The sequence below is a fragment of the Lissotriton helveticus genome, chromosome 2_1 (assembly GCF_964261635.1).
Source record: "Lissotriton helveticus chromosome 2_1, aLisHel1.1, whole genome shotgun sequence".
NCBI classification, from domain to species: Eukaryota; Metazoa; Chordata; class Amphibia; order Caudata; family Salamandridae; genus Lissotriton; species Lissotriton helveticus.
The window spans coordinates 431,769,678-431,794,768 of NC_136059.1; positions in this window are offsets into that span (position 1 = coordinate 431,769,678).

The following is a 25,091-nucleotide window of genomic DNA, read 5'->3' on the forward strand; positions in this document are numbered from 1 at the left end:
ACCTTCACCCTCTGCTGGTACTTAGCAGTATTCGATGGTAAGGGCGTCACTGGGACCATCTCTCTATCCCCAAGTGAAACCAGGGTCAGGCCTGTCCACTCCCCTTCCCTATCTAGGGGCAGCTCCATCCCAAGCGCTACACTAGCCACCCCGGGACTCCTGCCACCAGTGGGGGCTCGGGGTCGTTTGCGACACTGGGCATCTCCCTTGTAGTGTCCGACCTCTCCGCACTCATAGCACCGGACCACTTTTGGCTGCTGACTCTTGTCAGGGTAAGTGGGTTTTGGGGAACGGGACTGAGGTGGGGTACCTACTCCTCTCCCAAACTGTCTAGTTTGTGGGCCTCGTGAGAACTCCGCCTTTTTATCCCCACCCTCTTTGTTCTGGGGGGCGCCCTGTCCATCTTTCGGGCCATCTCCCCCGGGGCCCTTGTGTGACACCCGGGTGCTAACCCAGATATCCGCCTCCTCTGCAAGCTCACGGGGATCAGTAAGCTTGCGGTCCACCAAATGTTGGCGCAGCTCCGGAAAACACTTATCCAAGAGGTGCTCTCTCACAAAAAGATTGTACAGGCCCTCATAATCATGCACCTCGCTGCCACGCACCCAACCATCCAGAGCCTTACGGGCATAGTCAAAAAAATCCACCCAATTCTGCGTGGACAGCTTATGGCTGCCCCGGAACTTCTGGCGATACCTTTCGGGGTTGAAGCCAAACTTTTTAATGAGCGCCTCCTTCATGGGGGAATACCTGAACTGGTCTGCCTTATCCAAGTACAGGAGGGTGTCCTTGACATCGGGAGGTATATAACGGTATAGGCGACCTCCCCAATGTTTCTCGGGTACCCCATGGGCGGTCAAGGCCACTTCAAACGCCTCCAACCACCTAGCAATGTCATCCGCCTTGGTGTAGCTCACTATCACCTCCTTAGGTAACCAGAATCTGGGCTCCTGCTGAGCCCCTGGTACGCTGCGACCATTAGGACTTCCTGGCGCACCCAACTGCAATGCTCTCAGCTCCATTTCCTTGAGCTGAAGCTTGTGCGCCAACTTCCTTTCCTCCATAGCTTATCTTTCTCTCTCCAAAGCAAGCTTCTTATCTTCCCTTTCTCTCTCCCTCTCGTGCTCTAGCTTGGCAATCTCCCACTTCAATCGCCTCTCCTCCCCCCTGTCCTCGTACTCCTGCAACGCCGCACTCCCCCTAGATACACTACTCCCTGCCCTGGAACGTCTTCCTGGCAACACATTGTCAGACATATCAATGTTGAGTAGGCCAGGGTCTTCTGGAGTGCCCGCCTCCCCTTGTGTGACCTGTCCCTCCTGTTCCTCCTCCCCTCTCTCCTCTGGGTGGGCCCTTACCCATGCCCTCAAGGCGGTACGGAGTTCCTCCTTTGCGGCTGTCCGCCCAACCGGCACCCCCATCCCCTGACAAAATTGCCGTAGATGCACCACTGTGTACACTCCCAGATCGGCTAGCTGGAACTCCATTTTGCCAGGTAGGGACCCAGATAAACTCAAGGAAAGATGCTAGGACGTGGGTAACAACGCTGGGTCAACACAGGTCCCTACACACTCTGCAGGCTAGACAGTGGGGGGTCAAATGAGTAAGCTTGTAGGCACGATAGGTGTCCAATCTAATTGCAGCGCACTCTGTCCCACTGGAGGGTGCTGTACAGTCACAGGTCCTGGATCCCACCGCTCGGCACCAATGTAAGGACTGGGGTCACCAGTTCCCCGGGGGTAGCCTGGCACGAGCAGGTAGGCACCCGAAAGCTCAGGTGTTAAGTGAGTATACAACACACACACCCACTGAGACAATAAGTGCACACACAAAGATGGAGACCACAACAGTGAGCTTGAGTAAAAATCAAATCATTTTATCTAGAGCGGTGCATCAAGGGTAAACATTGCATTAGATTCCTTCCTCCAGAGAGCAATTCAGTATTCACTATAACCTGTGCGGTAACCTTAGCATTAATCACAGGCAGAACATTTCATTAAATCATTTCACCCAGAATAACCATTTCCTTGAAGTAGCAAAGGGGTAAGTCAATAAGCAATATAGCACCCCTCCTTTAATTATTCCATGAAGCCCGCCTCTGCAAGAAATTCAGTACAAGGCATTCCATTAACAGTTCAGTTAGCAGGCATAAAACATTTCCCTATATCACTGTAGGCATTCAGGTACGATGTGCTCCTCATCAAGAATAGGCAAAGCCCCCAAGCAAAGGTACTTTATACCTCAGCCATTAACTCAGGCATCAGGCAACATGAAACAGCACTTCCTTATGCAGAACCAGACCCCTAGCCATGGGTTAACTTTCCTTAGCTAAGGACCCGCGGTGGCTTTTGGCGGCCCTAGCCCAGTTCAGGGCCTTCCTCGGCTAGATCAGGGCCAACGGGGCCCAGTCCCCAATTCTCTGTCATCTGTGGCAGTAAATGAAGGCCGCCGGGCCTAACAACAGCTTTCCCCAAGGGGAGGGGCGGTTTCGGGGCCTCCTGCTCACTCCAGGGACACCCAGCATCTACCAGGATCTTCCACCCTCCCCCCGGGCTTTACCTGGGAACTTCGGGCCTCCTCCAGGCCCCTTGCGCTGATTGCCGAGGCTGGTGGGTAGGTGGCGCCCCTCCCGCGGTCCCCTCCCTGCTCGTAGGACCGGTCACAGACCTCGGAACCAGTCGGGGACCAGCAGTGTTCGCGGCGGCAGCAGGGCGGGCCCGGGCTTCTCTCAGCCTTCCCCGGGCCCGCGGACCACACGCAGTAGGTGGAGGGGAGGCGTGCCCGCGGCCGCCAATGACAGCGCGGCCCGCGAGGCGAGGCAGCCTCTCCTCCAGTCACAGGCGCTGATGGCAGGGGGCATGGCCGATGACGCGGCCGGGCAGCCCCCCGTCACGTGAGGCAGGATCACAGCTTCAGGGCCTAGCGGCCCTTCTCTCAGACGCGGCGGCCTACCTCAGGCTCCGTAGGCCGCCGAGGGAATCCCTCACTCTCTGGCCGGGCTGCGGCGGTGATAGCAGTCCCTGGGTATGCCGGAAAACGGCGCCTTCTCTCCCCTCTCCTCAGGACGTAACGGCGGCCCTCTCCTGGCACTGGGGGACGCCTGGGGGAAAAGCACTTACTGCAAAAACAACAATGATGGACAGAATGTGGATCAATGTCACACATTCACCCCAGTCAAAAGATCTGGGCCCAAATCCATCGTTTTTCCACTTGTGTGCCTCGGCAATCACTTGTGGAGTGCAAAAAAACGATGGATTTAGGCCCAGATCCTTGTACTGGGATGAATGTATGACATTGTTCTACATTCTGTCCATCAACTGTGTTTTTTGCAATTGGGGGAAAAGCACAGCACTTAACGGGACAAGCAGGTGAGCGCTTGAGGGGGCGACACAGCGCTCTTCCAAGGGGCCTAGCGCCGGGGGTTTTACGACGCTAGTGGGTCAGTCAGCAGGGCGCAAATGGCAGCGCTTCTCTGGGGCAATTACCACAGCGCTGCAGGCAGTTCAGTCAATTCAGGAAGCTAGCGTGGGGTACAGCAATTCAGGCAGTCGGTGTTCCAGCGCTAGGTAGAGGGAGCGCTGAGAGGCAGGCCAGGCAGTTAGGCAGTAGAGCAAGTCAGGACAGTGCAGGCCCAGATGGGGGCAGAGGGGCCCAGAAGTGGCACAACACAGTACCTGGTCGATCCCCCAGTGGCCCGGGTAACACCAGCAAGTAGGCTTCTCGGCGCTTAGTTGGTTCTGCGCCCTTATGAGGGGGGAGTCTTGAGTTAGAGGCTTGGCAAGTTCCTCAGGTCACTGAAGATGGTCCCTGGGTTCCCCTTCCCACCGGGCCAGATCAGTGGGCTAGCCTAGGATACCTCACTCTACTTGGGAGGCAGCTCCTCAGCCCTGTCACTCCCAGAGGCATAGGTCCCTGACTAGGCCCTACCGCCTAAATCTCCTGCGTGGGTCCCCCAGGTCAGTGATGCCCCAACTGACTAAAAAAAGTTCCCTCCCTTGCTGATATATGCCCAGATCAGGTGACCACTCTCCAAGGCAGGAAAAATAGGCTCCGCCTTTCGTCTGGAATGTTCCAGGAGCTTCCCAACTCTACCTATGGGCAGGCTATGGCAGGCTGGCATTGCAACAATGTATGGGGTCCCAGCCAATTCCTGGCAACTAGGGTGCTACTAGAAAAAGACCACGCTGCAGTAGCAGGGGCCAGTGGCAGCCATGTTTGGAGTAGAGAGCATCTGCACCTTAACATGGATTGGCCATGGAAAGGTGCCCGGAGACCTAAGGGCCAACAAAAAGAAGGTGGGATAAATGAGGCAAGGGCGAAAAAAAAAAAGGGAAAGACCACCTTGGGGCTAACAGGTCTAACACACACACAAACACTTTATCTCACGGACACACACTTTCACCCACAGACAACCACTCGCACTAATACCAAGATAACATTTAAAAAGTTTTAATTTTGCTCACCTTATTTCCTTCTCAGGTCTCGTTTGTACAGCTACTCTTTTCGGATTCTGGCGCTGGAGGACACTGAAACTTTGCACCTGCACAGAAGGTCGCAAGTACAATGCTTCCCTCTGCTTGCTCCCCCCACACTTTCCCAACTCTGTATCGAGTTGGGAAAGGGTGGAGTGACAAGCTGATTGATGTGTAGCCACGGGCACTGCAGGGCTTAAGCCTGCAGCGCCCATGGCTAACTTTTACTGTGGTACCTAATCCGTCACGTATAGGGGAGGCACTGAGGCGTGGCAAGGCCCCAAGGCCAGGGATGGAATTTCTCCAGCCCCGGACATCTCAGAAGGCTGGCGCAGGCACCTTTGTGCGTCTGCGTCAGCCTTCAGACAGAACCTGTTGTTGGCTTCCTGCTGGACGTAAGGAGCTGAGCTCGGCATTTTCTTTTGTTATACCAAGAGTGAATAGTATAATATTATTCACTCTTGGTATAACAAAAACAAACACAAATGAAATGGGCCACAAAACAAACGGGGCGTAGCCCTTCCGCCCATTCACAGGAACCGCCACTGATGACTTAATATTTAAAATTGTCTTACATTTGAAAGGCATAAATGCAAAGAAAGTCAATTGGTAATAATACTTGTTCTACTATTCTGTGTTCCCCGAAGTCTCTCGATAAAAATGGCACCTCACTTGTGTGGGTAGGACTAGTGACCATGACAGGAAACAGATCAAAAACCAATGTGGACACACCACATTTTAACAGTGAAAACAGACCCTTTTGTATTGCACCTAGGGAACGCTAGCAAATCTATGCATTTTTAAAAACAAGACACCAAGGGGAATCCAGGATGGGGTGACTTGTGTGACTCTCACCAAGTTCTGTTACCCAGAATGGAACCTGCGTGGAGCCAAAAAATTCCACACACCCACATTCCCCAAAGTCTCCCAATAAAAACGGTACCTCGCTTGTGTGGGTAGGACTAGTGCTGCGACAGGAAAAGGGCCAGAACGCAACGTGGACACACCACAGTTTAACAGTGAAAAATATCCTTTTTTTGCAAATTGCCTATCTGTGGATTTTGAACCTTAGCTCTGCCGGCACCTAGGGAAACCTGTAAATTATATACATCCAAGGGGAATCCAGGAGGGGGTATTTTGTGGCTCATATCAGGTTCTACTACCCATAATTCCTTGCAAACTTCAAACTTTGTAAAAAAAAAAAGAAATTCTGCAATCTGTGAGGATCCCAAAGATTCTACCCACCCCGCATTCCCAAAAGTCTTGATAAAAATGGTATCTTACTTGTATGGGAAGGCCTAGTGCCAGTAACAGAAAACGGACAAAAACGCAATGCGGACACACCACATTTTTACAGTGAAAACTGACCCTTTTTTTGCAAAGTTCCTAGCTGTAGATTTTGAACCCTAACTCTGACAGCACCTAGGAAAATCTAGCAAACCTATACTTTTTAAAAATAGACACCCAAGGGAATATAGGAGGTGGTGAGTTGCGGGGCTCCCAGCAGGTTATGTTACCCAGAATCCCTTGCCAACCTCAAACTTTGTCAAAAAATACACATTTTCCTCACATTTCTGTGATGGAAACTTCTGGAATCTGTGTGGATCCAAACAAATCCACCTATCCCGCCTTTCCCAAAGGATCCAGATATAATTGGTACCCTACTTGTGTGGGTGGCCAAGTGCCCGCAGCAGGTAAGGTCCCAAAACATATTGTGGAGACATCAATATTACTTATCACAAAACAGCCATTGTTTTGCAAGGGGGGGCACCTGGCTTTTTAGGCCCAGGCTTGGAGGCCATCTTGGGAAACCTACCAAAGCCACACAGTTCTGAAAACTAGACACCCGGGGGGTCCAGGGAGGTATGGCTTGCGTGGACCCCCCCAACATTTTCCTACCCAGAATACCCTATAACAGACTTCTGAAACTTAACAAAATACATCGCTAATTCAGGACAACAATCCTTAAATAAAACAAAAGCATTAAAGGTTGCTAAGTGGAAATATGTATAGTCAACTTCTTAAGCTTTGTAAGCCTTACGAAGAGCAGTATAAGGTTCCAGCCTCTGATCTACTCTATCAACACCACCCACGTGCTTATTATAGTCTAAATGCACACAGGTTTGTGCACTTCTGCAACCTGACCCCAAACAGTCACAGGTAAAGTGCTTTCATCATGGATGGTAGTCAGCATGTAGACATCTCTCCTGTCATAGATCTCAAAAAATCAATCTACAAAGGGATCAATGACAGGCTGAATCTTAAAAGGGCGGTCACAATCAGGGTGCTCTCATAGCAACGCTAAACCATTATCGACAAAATGCAGCATCCAAAGCAGAAGCACATATCGAGCATGACTCATGACTGCCAGAAATATAACCATTGTCATCAAGGGACTAGTAGACCAATATTAAGTCATGTTAATGTTAACGTTAATGTTAATGTTAATCTTAATGTTACTAAGATTTTTAAAGCGCTCTGCTACCCTGAGGTGTCCTGGTGCTTTACACTACTATCTGAAGAGATCTTATGACAGGCCAATGGGCAAGAACAATTTACCTGAAAAGCCAGGTTTTTAGTCCCTTTCTAAACGAGAGCAGCTCTGTCGAGTTCCTTAAAGAAAAAGGAAGACTGTTCCATGCTTTGGCGGCACAGTACCGAAAACTCCTGCCACCCCAGCTCTGTTTCTTGACGCCGGGTAGAGTAACTTGTTTTGCTTGCATGGAACGTAAGGCTCTTCCAGGAACATACCACAGAAAAGGCTGCTTCAGAAAATCAGTGACCACTGTGCCTCTCGAGGCCGGGTCACCCCCCTCACTCGCCTGCTGCCCTGCTAGCCAGCCTCCTTGCCAGCCTCCTGCCTGCCTGCCTGCCGCCTGCCTGCCGCCACCGCCGCCCCCCCAGCACCCCCGAGCGGCCCAGCCACAGCGGAGCCGGCCGCTCGCCACTTTTCCCGCCGCTGGCCCCTGCGGCCCCGCCCACCACCGGCCCATTGGCCCGGACGCTCGCCCAGCCCAGCAGACCCGCCCTCCCGTCCCCCTTCTTATGACGCCCCCTGAGCGACCGCGCAGCGGACGCGCGCAGCGGGAGCACCGATTGAGCGCCGAAGGTGCGCCAAAGGTAAGCCCGTCTGCGCCCATCCGCGCCTGGACCGCGCCCAGTGCCAGGACCCCTGGCCCCCACCGCCGGAAGCCGACCAGACGAACCTACGACTCCACCGAACTCAACGCTCTCAACACCGGCCGAACCCCGCGCTGCTACCGAGCCACACTGAGACGCACCCACGGACCCTTCAGCTGCCACTCCTGCAAGTTCACCTGCAACCGGACCCACGCTACACCAGCACCCACCAAGCCGAACTTCAGCAGCACCCACCTGAAGTGCATCCTGCTCAACACCCGCTCCTCCACAGACACGCCGTCGAGCTTTGGAACCTGCTCGACACCACAGACCCAGATGTCGCCTTCCTCACGGAAACCTGGATGAACGCCTCCTCAGCGCCCGACATTGCCATCGCCATCCCGGACGGCTACAAGATCATCCGGAGGGACCGCGTCAACCAGACAGGAGGAGGCATCGCCATCATCCACAGGAACTCCATCCGCATCACGACCAACACCGACGACAACCTCGCACCCGCCGAACACCTGCACTTCCAGATCCACGTCAACCCCAAGACCACCCTCAGAGGCACCCTCATCTACAGACCCCCGGGACAACGCGCACAATTCAGCGAGGACATCGCCGACTTCGTCAGCCCGCTCGCCCTCCCCTCAACCGACTACATCCTCCTCGGAGACCTCAACTTCCACCTGGAGAACAACAACGACCGCAAAACCACCACCCTGCTGGACAACCTCGCCAACCTCGGACTCAAGCAACTGGTGACCACCCCCACCCACTACGCCGGACACACACTCGACCCGATCTTCTCTTCCAGCAAGGACATCGCCTTCAGCCACGCCACGGGACTCCAATGGACGGACCACAGCTGCGTCCACTTCAGCTACAGAAGGACCACGCTCCACCATCTCCAGCAACAGGCTCCCCGCAGAAGCTGGAACATGATCACTGCAGACCAGCTCACTACTTCCCTGAGCAAGAACCCTCCCACCAGCACAACGAACCCCAGCCAAGCGGCCACCAACCTCACGAAATGGATCAGCGACTGCGCAGACGACCTCGCCCCTCTGAAGACCCAGCCGAGCAGACCCGGCAGCAAGAAAGCCCCATGGTTTAACGACGAACTCAAGAGCTCCAAGAAGAACTGCAGAGCACTCGAGAAAACCTGGCGCAGAGACCCAACACCGGACAACATGACTGCCCTCAAGCTCGCCCCCCGAAAACACCACCAGCTGATCCGCGCCACCAAGAAAACCGCATTCAAGGAACGACTGGACAACAACGCACACAACTGCAAGGAACTCTTCAACATCGTGAAAGAGCTCTCCAACCCCAACGCCGGAAACAACGACATCACCCCTTCGCAAGACCTCTGCAACTCCCTCGCCTCCTACTTCCACAACAAGATCGCGGACATACACAACAGCTTCAGCACTCAACCAACGCACGCCACGACCGAACCACCGCCCCCCACCGCCACCCTCCGCGCCTGGACCCCGATCAGCACCGAAGACACCATCCGCACGATGAACTCCATCCACTCCGGATCTCCAACAGACCCCTGCCCTCACCACGTCTTCAACAAGGCCGACGCTGTCATCGCACCCCACCTGCGGGACATCATCAACACCTCCTTCGACAGCACCACCTTCCCGGAGAGCTGGAAGCACGCCGAACTCAGCGCTCTACTCAAGAAACCATCAGCAGACCCTACCGACCTCAAGAACTACCGCCCCATCTCGCTGCTCCCGTTTCCAGCCAAAGTCATCGAGAAGACCGTCAACAAGCAACTGGCCGCCTTCCTCGAGACGAACGGCTCCCTCGACCTCTCGCAGTCTGGCTTCCGGGCCAACCACAGCACCGAGACCGCCCTGATCGCAGCTACAGATGACATCCGAGCCCTGCTCGACAACGGAGATACAGCGGCCCTCATCCTCCTGGACCTTTCCGCGGCCTTCGACACTGTCTGCCACCGCACCCTAGTACAGCGCCTCAGCAACGTCGGAATCCAGGAGAAGGCACTGGAGTGGATCACCTCCTTCCTCGCCGGAAGGACACAGAGAGTCCGCCTCCCCCCGTTCAGATCGGAAGCCACCGAAGTCATCTGCGGCGTCCCTCAAGGCTCCTCGCTCAGCCCAACTCTCTTCAACGTCTACATGAGCCTCCTCGCAGCCATCGCACGCCAGCACAACCTGAACATCATCTCCTACGCAGACGACACCCAGCTGATCCTCTCCCTCACCAACGACCCCGCCACCGCCAGAGCCAACCTGCACGAAGGGATGACAGACGTAGCCAAATGGATGTTGAACAGCCGCCTGAAACTGAACTCGGACAAGACGGAAGTCCTCATCCTGGGATCCTCACCCTCCGCCTGGGACGACTCCTGGTGGCCCCCCGCCCTGGGCAGCGCACCCAAACCAACTGACCACGCACGCAACCTGGGCTTCATCCTGGACTCCTCCCTCTCCATGACCAGACAAGTCAACGCCGTCTCCTCGTCGTGCTTCAACATCCTGCGAATGCTACGCAAGATCTTCCGATGGATCCCCACCGAAACCAGGAAGACGGTCACCCAGGCCCTCGTCACGAGCCGGCTGGACTACGGCAACTCCCTCTACGCCGGCACCACCGCCAAACTCCAGAAGAGACTCCAGCGGATCCAGAACACCTCAGCATGACTCATCCTCGACATCCCCCGCCGCAGCCACATCTCCGGACACCTGAGAGACCTGCACTGGCTCCCGGTCAACAAGAGAATCACCTTCCGGCTCCTCACCACGCACACAAAGCCCTACACAACCAAGGACCAGGATACCTCAACAGCCGCCTCAACTTCTACGCTCCCACGCGCCAGCTTCGATCGACCAGCCACGCCCTCGCCGCCGTCCCCCGCATCCGAAGAGCCACCACAGGAGGAAGGGCCTTCTCCTACCTGGCCGCCAAGACTTGGAACTCCCTCCCGACCCACTTTCGCCTGACCCAGGACCACCTCGCCTTCAGGAAGCAGCTCAAGACCTGGCTGTTCGAGCAGTTGCGGACCCCCCCCCAGCGCCTTGAGACCCTCCGGGTGAGTGCGCTATACAAATGTTCTGATTGATTGATTGATTGATTGATTGAACGTTATTTAGGACTTTGAAAACTAGACATATAGCCTTAAACTGAATCCGGAATTCGACAGGGAGCCAATGAAGGGCTCTAAGTTCTGCCCTTACTGAGGCAAACTTAGGGGTCCCTGAGAGCAGTCGGGCTGCCACATTCTGCAGTCTAGCCAGTTGTCTCTTCTGGACGTTAATGAAGAGAGCATTGCAATAGTGCAGTCGTGAGAGAATGAGCGCCGTGACTGCTATTTTCATGCTATCTTCCGGAAGGAAATTTTGCTCCTGTGCAGAATGCGCAGTATGTCAGGACTCAAACCCTGGGTTCCATCCTTAGTGACCCTAATATGAGGCGAGCTGGACAAGAGGTTTCAGTCAGATACACTTGGGGGTCGATTCCGATTCGGGAAAAAAAACGTCCGTACGATTTGTATCCAGAGCCCTCTCCGTACGAATCGTACCCGTCCGTCCGAGTCGCCAAGTACGATCCGCATTCCGTGAATCCGTCCAAATCGTCGCGATCCGTACGGATTGCAAGGCTGAAACTGGGAACCGTACGACTCGTACACATAACGTACGACTCGTACACATGCCGTACGACCCGACGAGTACGATCCGGACCGGAGTATGAGGACGCGATTCGTACAGTCCATGTCAGGTAAGGGCGAGTCGTACGGAAAAGCACACAAATATATACACACCGTACGGTCCGTACCCCCCATGATCGCAGGGGTACGCACCGTACCCCTGCGATCATGGGGTGTACGAGCCGTACTCCATTGTACGATGGGTGTACGTGCCGTACCCCATTGTACGATGGGTGTACGAGCCGTACCCCCATTGTACGATCGGTGTACGAGCCGTACCCCATTGTACGATCGGTGTACGAGCCGTACCCAATTGTACGATGGGTGTACGAGCCGTACCCCCATTGTACGATCGGTGTACGAGCCGTACCCCATTGTACGATCGGTGTACGAGCCGTACCCCATGTACGATGGGTGTATGAGCCGTACCCCCATTGTACGATCGGTGTACGAGCCGTACCCCATTGTGCGATGGGTGTACGAGCCGTACCCCATTGTACGATCGGTGTACGAGCCGTACCCCATTGTACGATGGGTGTACCAGCCGTACCCCATTGTACGATCGGTGTGTGTACGTACGATGGGTGTACGGCTCGTACACCCATTGTACAATGGGGTACGGCACGTACACCGATCGTACAATGGGGTACGGCACGTACACCGATCGTACAATGGGGGTACGGCTCATACACCCCATGATCGCAGGGGTACGGTGCGTACCCCTGCGATCATGGGGGGTACGAGCCGTACCCGGGGGGCTGTTCCGTACCTGTTTCGGCGCGAACTCTGCTTTTACGGCTGTTTTCAGCTCCCGTAGAAAAAGGGTCGTACGGAGTGTCGTCAACACGGATCGTGCTTCCTGGTTCGGAAATGGCTGCCAATTTACGTACGGACGTGGCGTACAGCGTCGGCCGGAGTGAATCCGTATGTACTTTTTATTTGTACGGTGTTTGGTACGAGTCGTACGGAGTGGCGCTTTGGGTTAGGATCGTACTTGCTAGTTCATACGGGGACGTTGTAGGTGTACGATTCATACGGGAAAAAGGCTTTGTACAGCTAATCGGAGCGCTTTTTACCGGATTGGAATCGACCCCTTGGTCGAAAAAGGTACAGATTTGGAGAAATAAGATGGCCGCCGCAGTGGCCACAGCAGAAGGCGAGTAGACACTCTAGTCTCTCTGGCCACATCTGCAGTGAATTCTAGGAGCAGCGCGAGCGCATTAAGGAATGCGCACTTCACCACAGAATCTGACCGGAGAAGTTCGTTTCAAGGTTGCGCTATAAGTCTAGTCAGAGAAACGTTCCAGTAATGATTGGTATTTGGTTAGTAATAAAACTAAAAGAAGACAAGTTTAATTAGGCACTCGGCGCATTCAGTCAAGCGCGAGTTGCCCAGTCAAATTAAATAAATGAAGCCCTGAGAGGTGCAGACGCGTCTGTGAAGGTTACAGAGAAAAGATTTATAGAGCCTAGCTGTCAGAAGGAGTTTGGAGGCAAGCAATTCGAAAAGTCGTCTGGAGAAAGAAGCCCTGTGACGCATGAATGAGAGGCTCTGCGTGGCAGAAACCAGCTGGAGAAAGATAAGCTAAGTGAAAGCTAAATAAAAGCATTAACAGACTTTTACAGAATTGCAATGTTAAATTTGCCATTTACCTGACCAGAAATATTCATTGTATCTGAAAATTAAAAAAAAGAAAGAATAAAGATTTAACATGGACAGTGTGCTTAGCCAGGCGACACAATATAATGAAATGTAAATATTGTAAATACTCACCAGGAGTTGAGGAATTGTAATTTGCCCAGTCAACCTGCAAAAGACATACAAATATCTGGATTTAAAGGTGTAAGAGGTGCAGAGCAGAGTTACAAAGAATAACAGACCCCCAATTAGAGAAGAGCTCCGCTAATTAGTGAAGTAAGTGCACTTACTCTAAGAAAGAAAATTAACATAGTCAAGGTTCATGTTAGGGAAAGTAATTTAAAAATGTTATTTTTTCTTATATACTAGTGACAACTAACTAGAGGAGGATTGAACACAACCATATAACAGAAGAGGAGCTAACGTCCTGAAGCATAAGGGTGGGTGAGAGAGATTACAGAGTAGAATCTAAAAGGTTTAAAAGAGGCTAGAATTGTGATAATGTATTATTGTTTTTAGGTTCCTTAGCGAAAGACAGCGACAGAAGATAGCTGAGTGAAGGACCCATACAGGAACAGTCTCTTCTCTTCTCTTTTGTTATTTTATCCAATTTCCCCCTTCCCCCGAGGTAATGCACGGAGGTTCTGATTAAAGACCTACTGGCATTGCTGAGAGGGATTTGGGTACAAGCATCTCTGTTCCTGTGCAAGAACCGTAAGCCAAGCTCTAGCTTCGAGTTCTGACAGAGTGAAGTGCCCAAGTTGCCTTCAGCACCCGAACAGAGATGGCGGAAAGAATTGACCTGCAATCCTTAGGAACAGTCTTAGACGCCATACAAAAGGAATTGATTGCAGTCAGAGAAGATAATCAAAACCTTAAACAGGAGGTAGTTAATTCCAGAAAAGAAACTGCAGAATTAGCGCAAAGGTTACGACAGTCTAGTACCTTAGAGAGGGAAGTGATGAATCCAGTGTTAGAAGCCACAAATAGATCCACCACACAAGTAATTAATTCATTATCCCCTGTTATACCATTAGCCGCTCCCGAAAGATTTAATGGGGATCCACAGAAGGCACAAGTTTTTCTTTCACAATGTTCATTACATTTTATGTGCCGCCCTTCGATATTTCCCGACGCGCAGTCCAAGGTGGCTTTCATACTGTCTTATTTAAGTGGGGACGCAGCATCATGGTCTATGCCCCTAGTCACTCCAGATGATCCTTTGTTAAGAAATTTTGAGGAATTCAAACAAGAATTTCTTCGAATATTTGATCGGCGGAGAATTTCCCAAGTGGTGGACAATGAGTTATTGGATTTGTGTACTTGGCCCAGTTCACTAAACTGGTGGTGGAGACTGACTGGCCAGAAAGCAAGAGAGATGCAGTTTTTTATAGGGGTCTGAGAGACGAATTAAAAGATACTTTGGCCCAAATTCCCAATCGACCAACCGAGATCTCAGCACTGATTGACCTAGTTTTGGAGATTGATTTCCGTCAAGGAGAAAGAAGAGGTGAAAAGAAAAAAGACTTTAGGACAATCGCTCCAAGGTATGATAGAGCTCGATCTGACAGCACCAGAAGTTCAGAGAGCCAACAAGGAACTGAGCCCATGCAAATTGGAACGATAAGAGGACCATTATCCAAAGAAGAGAAGGAAAAAAGAAGAGCTAGTAATTTGTCTTTGTACTGTGGATCTGGGGGGCATTTTGTTAGGAATTGTCCTAAGAAACCTAAAACAGCCTTTAAGCCGAAGGAAAACTAATGGCACCACCTGTGGGAGGAGTTGAACAGGTGAGTGCGATCCAAGAAATGACTGAGTGAACATCGAGTTGCGAACACCTTGCAAGCTGCGGCTCCGCATCTAAATGTATCAATGAAAGTGAGATTTGGACAGACGACCATAACGGAAGTATCAGTCATGATCGATTCAGGAGCGACCGGAAACTTCTGTGACTTAAGATTCGCTGCTAAAGTAGGCATACAAGCAATCAGAAAAAGCAGGAGTGAACCAGTCCGGGCAGTGGATGGAACGAACCTTTCATCAGGGCCTATTGTGAGTCACACAGAACAAATTCAATTGATCTCTAATGATGGGCATAAAGAAAAGATTCAGTTTAACTTTATTGATGCTCCCCAGTTCCAATTAATTCTGGGCCTCCCATGGCTCACCAAGCATAATCCCACGATTGACTGGAGTTCCAGAACCATCACAATGGATTAAAATTATTGTCAAGAGAATTGTTTTGGTACTGAGAAAGGACGTCCAGAGTCCAATGCGGCCTTATCCTTGTGCTTAATCGGTCATTCAATGTGTGTAATCAACGCCCAAGAAATACCAGAGGAGTATAAGGAGTTTGAGGATGTGTGCAACGAAGTGGAGGCCGAACAGCTACCGCCGCATCGAGTCTATGACTGTAAAATAGACTTGGAACCGGGTTCTAACTTACCATGCAGTCGTGTCTATGCCCTAACGGAAAGAGAACATCAACATTTAAAGGAGTATTTGGATAAATACTTGGCCAACGGCTTTATTCGGCCCTCTCAGTCCCCAGTCTTGTCTCCTTTATTTTTCGTGCCAAAGAAGGAGAAAGGAGAATTGAGAACTTGCATCGACTACAGAGCAATCAACAAGATGACAAAAAAAATCGGTACCCTTTACCTTTAATCTCGGTACTTCTAGATTAGGTGAAGGGAGCTCAAATTTACACCAAATTAGATCTAAGAGGAGCTTATCACCTGGTCCGAATGCGAGAGGGTGATGAGTGGAAAACGGCATTCCGGACGAGGTTTGGGCTTTTTGAGTATCAAGTTATGCCCTATGGATTGTGCAATGCTCCAGCAGCGTACCAGCATTTTATAAATGACGTCTTGAAAGAATTTATTGATCAGTGAGCAATTGTGTACATCGACTATATTTTAATCTATTCGGCCGATGTAACCAGACATCGAGAGCAAGTCAAAGGAGTGTTGCAAAAGCTCCGAGAAAATAAATTGTTCGTAAAATTGGAGAAGTGTGCTTTTCATGTGTCGCAGGTTGAGTTTTTGGGGTTTGTCCTTTCACCCTCCGGAATATTGATGGATCAACGAATGGTCGAAGCAGTCACAAATTGGGACTCACCTGCGAGTGTGAAGAAAGTTCAGAGCTTCATCGGATTCGCCAATTTTTATCGAAGGTTTATATGTGAATTCTCCAGAAAGATTCTCCCCCTGACGAAATTACTAAGGAAAGGAATCAAGTTTGAATGGACAAAAGAGTCAGAGGAGGCTTTCCAGTCTTTGAAGAAAGATTTCACCACAGCACCAGTTCTATTACATGCGGACCCGTCGGAGCCTTTTTATGGAGAGACGGATGCTTCAGATCAGGCCGTGGGGGGAGTGTTGTCCCAACGACATAAGACCACGGGACAGTTACACCCGGTGGCTTACCGATCCAAGAAGTTAACCCCAGCGGAGATCAACTGTACCATAACCGAAAAAGAGCTGTTGGCGATTAAAGATGCCTTTAAGGAATGGAGACACTACTTGATGGGAGCCCAGCATCAAGTGACGGTGTTCACTGATCATCGCAATCTTAAATTTTTGAAGACTGCCAGAACGCTCACACCCCGACAATTGAGATGGTCTCTATACTTTGCAGATTACGATTTTGTAATTACCGGTGCGCAGAATGGAAAGGCAGACGCATTATCTAGAATTGGCACGGAAGTTCAGAAAACCTTAACTGAAAATCAACCAATCATTCCAGAATCGAGGATAATTGGAGCCACAACTTCCATCAATCTGGAGAAAGAAATTAGAGAAGTCATGAGTTCCGAGGCATTGCAAGAATGGGTTAAGGAAGATGCAAACAGAAGAATCATTCAACAATTGCCGTATTTCCAGGTCACCTTGTATATTCCCACTACAGAATTACAACAGCAAATAATGCGTGAATGTCATGATGATCGTCTAGCTGGGCACAAAGGGAAAGACAAGACTGCAGAGTTAATTAAGAGACATTATTGGTGGCCGAAGATGACCTCAGACATTGAGAAGTATGTTAAGTCCTGTGAGATTTGCGCGCAGGGAAAATCGGTGCGGCAGGCACCTAAGGGGCTATTATAGCCATTACCCACACCACCTTATCCTTGGCACACAGTAACACTTGACCGTATCACAGATTTGCCTAACAGTCAGGGTTTCGACACCATCCTAGTTGTAGTGGATGCCTATTCTAAGATGGCTCATTTTGTAGCACTAAAAGGGGTTCCCTCTGCCAAACAACTAGCCACCCAATTCAGTTCCCAGATAGTAAGGATACATGGAATTCCAAAAATAATAATCTCAGATAGGGGTTCCCAGTTTTTATCTCATTTCTGGAGGGCCTTCATGGAGGGTCTAGGAACCGAAGTTAGGTTTTCCACCAGCTATCACCCAGAGACTGATGGGCAGACCGAGAGAGCAAACCAAGAACTGGAACAATATCTACGTTTGTATCTCCTGAAAGAGGAGGGGGATTGGTCTGACTACTTATGGTCAGCAGAGTTTGCTCACAATAATGCAAAAAACTGTTCGACTGTGTATTCCCCCTTTTACTTAAACTATGGCAGACATCCAAATGCGACTATTCGACAAATGGAAACAGCAGTCCCTGCAGTAAAGGAAGTCATTACGCATTTGCATCAGATCCAACAAAAGAGCAGAAGACAATCTAAAAATAGCCAAAGAAAAGTATAAGGGTTACGCTGATCAGAAGAGACGAGAGGGGCCTTCCTTGACAAATGGAGATCCGGTCTGGTTAAGCACCAAGAACTTGAGGTTAAAGGGAAATCGGAAGTTTCAGCCTCGATTTATTGGTCCTTATCCTATAGAAGAACAAATCAATCAGGTCACTTACCGATTAACCTTGCCACCCAAATTAAAGATTCACCCAGTTTTTCATGTATCTTTGTTAAAAAAGGCCTAGACAAACCTGAGAACTCAATTACCTCCAAAACCAATTCAGTTAGAAACAGGAACTGAGTATGAAGTAAAAGAAATTTTGGATTCCAAGAAATCCAGAGGAAGACTGTACTATTTAATAGACTGGAAGGGTTATGGGCCTGAGGAACGATCTTGGGAACTGGCGGAAGATGTTCATGCTCCAAGGTTGATTAGGTCTTTTCACCAACGGTTTCCCAGTAAACCCAGAAGGAGAGGACCTGCCTTGTTGGGGGGTACTGTCAGGACTCAAACCCTGAGTTCCATCCTTAGTGACCCTAATATGAGGCGAGCTGGACAAGATGTTTCAGTCAGATACACTTGGTCGAAAAAGGTACAGATTTGGAGAAATAAGATGGCCGCCGCAGTGGCCACAGCAGAAGGCGAGTAGACACTCTAGTCTCTCTGGTCACAGCTGCAGTGAATTCTAGGAGCAGCGCAAGCGCATTAAGGAATGCGCACTTCACCACAGAATCTGACCGGAGAAGTTCGTTTCAAGGTTGCGCTATAAGTTTAGTCGAGTTCAAGTTCAAAAAGACTTTATTCGAATTGAAATAACAATTCATAAAAGTGTACAGATAAAAATCACAATTTAAAATATCATTTTTTTCATTCTAGTTTAAACATTACTAAGGTTTGACTTCTTAAAAAGGAAAGCGGTTAAAAGGAATAAAAACAGTACAAACAGTTAAAATAGATAATAATTAAAAACTTTTAACTAACTCTTATTATCCCATGACGATAGACTTTCTGACTCTTAGAATTGTATTCAGAAAAAGGCTCACTGTACTAATAGTAAGTCAATCATCTAAGGACCTAAGTTTATTATAAGCGTCTCTTGAATTCCTTAGGCCCCAAGTTAACAAAAGGGGTTTTAAAATTTGTCGTCTCGAATGGCTATATAAAGTGCAGAACAGAGTGCAGTGTATGTTTGATTGAAATGATTTGTCATCACAAGGACACTGCCTTTTTCCCCTCGCCCAGTCATTGCAGGTCGGGAATGATATGAGTCTATAAAAGGTTTCCACACGAAAGTAGGTCAGGAGCCTACGGTGATGTAGGGGGTGTTCTAATGCAAGATACAACTGGACACCGCTCTGAGGTGTCACTTCATCGTGGCTCATGACAGATTTTTTAGACCTTTCGCCCTTCCACCTTTGTAATTCCAAGTGTTCCAGCAGCATCTTTTTCAGCGTAGATCGCGAGAGAGATTCCAATGAGGCTGGGTCAGTAAAGTATTCAGGATGACCAATCTCACTGGCAAAGTTCTTAATGTAAATAAGCCATTTGATGTTTTTCAGCCCGTCACAGTTTAAGCAGTCCTCTATGATGGATCTATTCAATTCTGTGGCAGGGTTGGTCCAAACATTGTGCCAAAGTAAAACTGGGGCGAGTTTTATAATATCCGTAATAAAAGTGAGAGCAACTTCGGCATGTAATATATAGGGGTGCTCCTTGGTGTAGCAGTTATAAATCGGAGGAACCTGTTCTCAATTCGCTGGATCTCCTCCACTTGCTGCCAGCCCCAGATACCAGCCCCATATGTCCCAATAGCCACCCATTTCGATTTGAATATTCGGAGGAGCTCCATTACTGGCCTGTTTCCTATTTCATTTGCAAAATTCATGAGAGCCCCAACTGCTCTGTTAAATGCCACAGCCCGTGCATTCACGGCCAACTTCCAAGTGCCTTGTCTATCGAAGTGGACCCCCAGATAACAGAAGATATCGGCTAACTCTACCTTCCTGTTATTTAAAACAATTGGGCATGGTAGTCTATGTTTATTTGGGCCGCACGACATAGTAAACGTCTTCGAGACGTTTACACATAACCCTCTAGTGTTCATAAAGTTAGTGAAGGTATGTACGGCTTTCTGGAGGCCTACCTTAGTCTGTGAGAGGATGGCCGCATCGTCAGCGTAAAGTAAAATGGGAATGGGTTTGCCCTTGATTACGGGGTAATCATGGTAATGCTGTGTTAGGCAAGAACCCACTCCATTAATATATAGATTAAATAGCAGGGGGGCCAAAATGCAGCCCTGCCTTACCCCTCTGCTAATCTTAAAAAGCTCTGTACATTCCCCCCTCTGACCGTATCTAACTCGGGCACCTGCCGCCACATAGAGTTCTCTGATGTATACAATTATTTTATTGTCCAGCCCAATGTCCCTCAACGTCTGCCAGAGACTGTCGTGCAAAACGCAGTCAAATGCAGAGCTGAGGTCCACATAGGTCACATACAGATTGGATTTCCTTGCATGAATATATTTCGAAATGATTAGTGAAAGATTCAGCCCCTGCTCAATTGTCCCCCGCCCTCCCCTAAACCCATACTGAAAGGGAGACAACACTTCCTGTCCCTCCACCCAGTCCTGAATGCGAGCAAGAATGACCCTGCCCGCCATCTTCATGAAGCCATCTAACAAAGAGATGGGCCGATAGCAGGCAGGGTCATTCCTGTCCCCCTTCTTGTATATCAGGACCAAGATTGCCTCCTTCCAGGTTGGGATAAAACCTCTTTTCGTCATGCAATTCAAAACTCTAGTGAGTAGAGGAGCCCACAGGTCTGGATACATTTTAAAAACATCGATAGGGACAGAGTCTGGGCCTGGTGCTTTCGCGGCTGAACTCTCCCTTAAGGCTTTATATACCTCCTCAAGTTTGAATTGAATGTCTAGAGGGAACGAAAAATCCTCATCTTCTGAAGGTATTGGTGTTTTGGAGGCTAGTACAGGGAGAACCTTGGTGCTATACAGGGCCTGAAAGTGGGACACCCACTCCTGGGCCGTGATAGCATTGTCTAGGCGAGGACCTTGGCTATCTTGGTAAAAAGGCGCATTCACAGCCTTCCAGAAAGCAGCAGTGTCCTTTTGTGTTGCTGCTGCATGGAGGGCTTCCCAGGCCTTCACTTTTAAATCTTTCTCCTTCTAATCAAAGCGGCACGGTACTTACGCCTTGCCCTTTGAACGTGAGCTCTATCTAATGGGGTAGCATGCAGTGCATTTTTAAGTTCCCGCAATGCCCTGGAGCAATTTGGATCAAACCACCCTGGGGTTCTCTTAACTATATTACGTGGATCTCTAGTCAGAAGGTGTTTAATTACACAACAAATTTTATTAAAAGAGAGCAGGACTTGTTCTTCGTTCTCTTCTAACGTCAAACACTTAATGATTTCTTTATGGGAAATATTCACTAGGTTTTTTTTGGAAGCTCTCTGGTATTACCTTCTCCCATTTGATGCAAAATCCATTACGCTGGCCAAGAATAGGGTTAAAATCATAATTACGTTGAGTATTAAGGGGCCGCGTATCCAGGTTTAGCTTCAAAGTAACTGAAATGGGGTAATGGTCACTAATGCCACTTGTGAGTGTCTCCCAGCTGTTAACTAATGAGGCATAACGTAACGATAGTAAGGCAAAATCAATAATTGACTTTGCCCCTCTTGCGTTAAATGTGGGTGCAAATGTTTTTGGCACGGAACAAGCCTCATTAATAAATGCCATGGAGTGGTCCACCATTAAGTTGTTGAGTAAGTCCCCTAGTTTTGTGTGGGCAAAGTGGCTTATTGGTCCTATAAATTCGTCTTCCCAGCCACACACTCCCTGTAGACTCTTTGGGCACAATGGACAATTAAAGTCCCCTACCCACAGGAGGGCCATATCCCCTGAGCAGCTATCTGCAATCGTCTTGAGGGTACCTGACAATTTCTTAATTGTGATTTCCACTTGTGCTATCGGGATGTTATTATAGAAATTAATAATTGCTAGATTTTCCAGAGTTCCCCAGGATACCCTTAAGATCTGAAAAAAAGGGGAGTCCAGAAAGCTCCCTAGGACCTTGGGACCTGAGCAAATAGACAGATACATAGACAGACCTCCCTTATGTCTACCCATTTTAGTGGGAACTGCCGGGGTAAAGAACATTTTGAAACCCAGCAAATGGGACTGCTCCCTAGCCCATGTTTCCTGGAGAGCTATAATTGAGTGGGACATAGTTACTGACCGCCAGTCTGCATCATTAATTTTTGGGACCAGGCCAGCTATGTTCCATGTTATTATACTGCCAGGAACTTCCGTGTTTATTGGTGATGTTACTTCCATAGGTATCACAGGGGCTGGCTCGATTATGTCACAGGGTGTAGTCCCAAATGGGGACATTACAACCATACGTATCTCAGAGGCTGGTTCCATTGTGTCCATTGTTTCACAGGATATGGTCCCAGACAGGTTATCTAACTGGGGAATTAACATAGTTTTTACCCCAGAAGCTTGTGTTTTGAGATGAGGGACTATCACAAGACAAGGATCTGACACGGTTGTGATGTGTACAGGAGCAGGGGTATAACTTTGGGCAGTAACATTATATTTCTTGTCTTTTGTCCTGTAAGTTGGTGACATATTAGGAAGGGGCCCCAACCGTCATTCGCAGTCATCAAGGCCTGGGAGTGCTGTGAATCTATTGGTAAGCTCAAAGGGAGTGAATGGCAGCAAATGGTCCATTCCCCTGGTTCCTTGTGAGTGGTCTGGGCCACTGTAGTTATTTCTATGTCCCCTATATGGGATGTTGTTCCACCCATAAGCATTTTTTGGGATCATAGGGTTGGGAGCCTGCCACAAATATTGATTATTAAATGTTGTGGGGGGATTGTTCCATAGGCCAGGGGGGGGGGGGGGCCCTAGAGACATTAAGGAAGTTACCTGAGCTCTTGGGTAGAAATAAGTTAGGTCATAAGGAGTAATGGTTGTACCATTGGTTCTTGAATTCCAGTTTAGGATGTGGTTGACCGCAGCCGGATCTCTAAAGTTTATAATTATGAGATCACCCTCAATATCTTTCTCTCTACTCCCCAGCCAGGAGAGTCGCCGTAAATGGACAATCTCACCATTGATGTTACTTGGGAGCGGTCTGTACTGGCTAAGCCAGTGCATGGCTTTATTTTTTAATTGACTGAAGCCTTCCCTCCTGCCAACTTGTAGAGTGGGGACGCCCGTGAGTACAACCACGTAGGGGACCGCATACTGATCTATTTGGATGTGCCCGCCCCCCATGCTCGAATCTATTTCCTCCATAAGCTGTACTTGCCTTCTTTGGAAATTCCTTAGGGATATGTGGAGCGAGTTTATGGGCTGCTTTAAGCGGATTCGCCCCTTGGTGATTACCTGCCACTATTTTGCTAGATGAGTTTGCATCCTTTTGGGCTGCAGGGATAGAGGATGGAACTACGGCTGCGGGGAGTAGAGCTTGCTTAGGTGCAACTTTGGAAAGACTTGCTTTGTTAGTGATGGCGTCTTCTAAATCCCCCAGCCGCTGCTCTAACCTCTTCAACCTCTCCAATATAGGAGAGGTAAATGACTTAAGTAGGTGTTCGATGCTATCAAGGGAGACAGGAGATAGTTGTTCCTTGATCGTACAGTCCCTGGTAGATGTTACGCTGGTACTGGGTGCACTCAGTGTGGGGCTATTTGTGGGCGGTATTATTTTATGTACGGCCTCCTGACCTGACTCGGGAGGTAGTCTAGCCTTTGTAATAGGAGCAGATGTAACAAGCACCTTGTTGCCCTTCCCAAAGTCAGTGTGGCTGATCTTAGCTCTTTGTGGCACACCTCCTCTCCTCCTTCTCTTATTTGGTGGTGGTCCAAAGACTTTAGTGGCTTCCCGTTTCCCTGCTTTCTTTTGTATGTTCCCTACCACTACTCGAGGGGTATCAGGTATGATTTCTATAAGAACATTAGTGTCGCTAATATTTAAAGTGCTATTTTGTTCCACGCTATTAAGGGCAGTCGTTGAGGGAGGCGTATCTCGCAGGAGCATAGGGATGCCCTGCGTAGATAGCGCATCCTCAATTCCTGATGTTGAGCCTGCGCCTGCTGGGTTAATCTGTGTTGGCACGTCCACAGGGAGTCTGTTTTTGATAGCTTCAATCGAGCGGCGCCGCTCAGCCCTGCGTTCAGCCAGTGAATAATCCCTTTCTATATCGGGGGGAGGTTTCCTAAAGTAGTCATCCAGAGTACCCTTGCAATTTCCCGCTGCTTCGGCTTGCATGATTTTTTCGGCGTTAGCAGCCATAAGTGCTGATAATAGTCTTTTGTTAAAGACAGACCCCAAATAGGTTCCCCTCCAACGTTGTTAGCCGCTGGTTAGGTATTGTTAGAGGCGTAACCAGATCGAGGGCCCTATAGATGATCGCTGTCAAAGTGGAACTTGATGATAAATGACAATAAGAAGAGCAGTTACTTTGCATGAATGTGGTGAAGACACATAGCAGGGGTGCTCAATGTCAGAAAGGTGGCAGACTTACTACATGAGTTGGTGGGATTCCAGCGACATTTAGAGAATGGAACCAGCCCAGCCTCCTTCAGCCACCGAACGGCCACAAAACGGCCCGCCCTTTGCCCGGGCTTCGCCCGGCGTCCCGCGAGACGGGGGTGACGCTGGTTTTAAGCGCCTCCTGGCGCGGAAAACTGACTCCAGGTGCCGCTAGGGCTGCTGGAGCTTGTGGTTTGTTCGCTCCGCTCTGCCCACACTCCGCTCGGCGGCCCGACTCCTCTTGAACAGGGAGTAAGGCGGCGGGAGGCGGGCAGGCAGAGCCCCAGAACGCTGTTTTACCCTGGGCACAGGCGTTGGATCTGAGGTATGTCCAAGGGATCGAGTTTAGCAAAGGTCAGCAAAAGTTCCCCCACTCGACCGGGGTGACGCTGGTTTTAAGCACCTCCTGGCGCGGAAAACTGACTCCAGGTGCCGCTAGGGCTGCTGGGGCTTGTGGTTTGTTCGCTCCGCTCCGCCCACACTCCGCTCGGCGGCCCGACTCCTCGTGAACAGGGAGTAAGGCGGCGGGAGGCGGGCAGGCAGAGCCCCAGAACGCTGTTTTACCCTGGGCACAGGCGTTGGATCAGAGGTATGTCCAAGGGATCGAGTTTAGCAAAGGTCAGCATAAGTTTAGTCAGAGAAACGTTCCAGTAATGATTGGTATTTGGTTAGCAATAAAACTAAAAGAAGACAAGTTTAATTAGGCACTCGGCGCATTCAGTCAAGCGCGAGTTGCCGAGTCAAGTTAAACAAATTAAGCCCTGAGAGGTGCAGACGCGTCTGTGAAGGTTACAGAGAAAAGATTTATAGAGCCTAGCTGTCAGAAGGAGTTTGGAGGCAAGCAGTTCGAAAAGTCGTCTGGAGAAAGAATCCCTGTGACGCATGAATGAGAGGCTCTGCGTTGCAGAA